The 230-nt window shown below is 54.3% G+C and overlaps 1 protein-coding gene across 4 annotated transcripts in view; it reads right to left on the bottom strand.

Annotated features, from left to right (window-relative positions):
* LOC100742625 (zinc finger protein 16) overlaps positions 1-224 on the bottom strand; it is an 18741-nt gene extending 18517 nt beyond the window's left edge. For all 4 annotated transcript variants that reach the window (XM_012384506.3, XM_003488723.4, XM_012384503.3 and 1 more), the window contains exon 1: positions 82-224. The gene's annotated coding sequence lies outside the window, so the exon portion shown is untranslated. The remainder of the gene's footprint in view (positions 1-81) is intronic.
* Between the last annotated feature and the right edge of the window lie 6 nt (positions 225-230).

Consider the following 230-nt stretch of genomic DNA (forward strand, 5'->3'; position numbering starts at 1 on the left):
ATGAGAGGAAGAAGAAGAAGAAGACGACGACGGATAACGAAGGTGATGGTGAAGATACGATACGTGTTATAGAGTACTCACTGGATGTTGTTGCGGTGTGACGAGAACCAGCCTTGCCCAGGATGGAAATTCGTTGTTCGAGGAAACGTTGTGCTGGTTCGGTTGCAGGTTGTTTCCTCGACGGCAGTCGGGTGGCGAGTGGGTGGGCAGGCGGGGTGGCAGGCGGACAG

The sequence above is a fragment of the Bombus impatiens genome, unplaced genomic scaffold (genome assembly GCF_000188095.3).
Source record: "Bombus impatiens unplaced genomic scaffold, BIMP_2.2 scf_0263, whole genome shotgun sequence".
Lineage (NCBI taxonomy): Eukaryota > Metazoa > Arthropoda > Insecta > Hymenoptera > Apidae > Bombus > Bombus impatiens.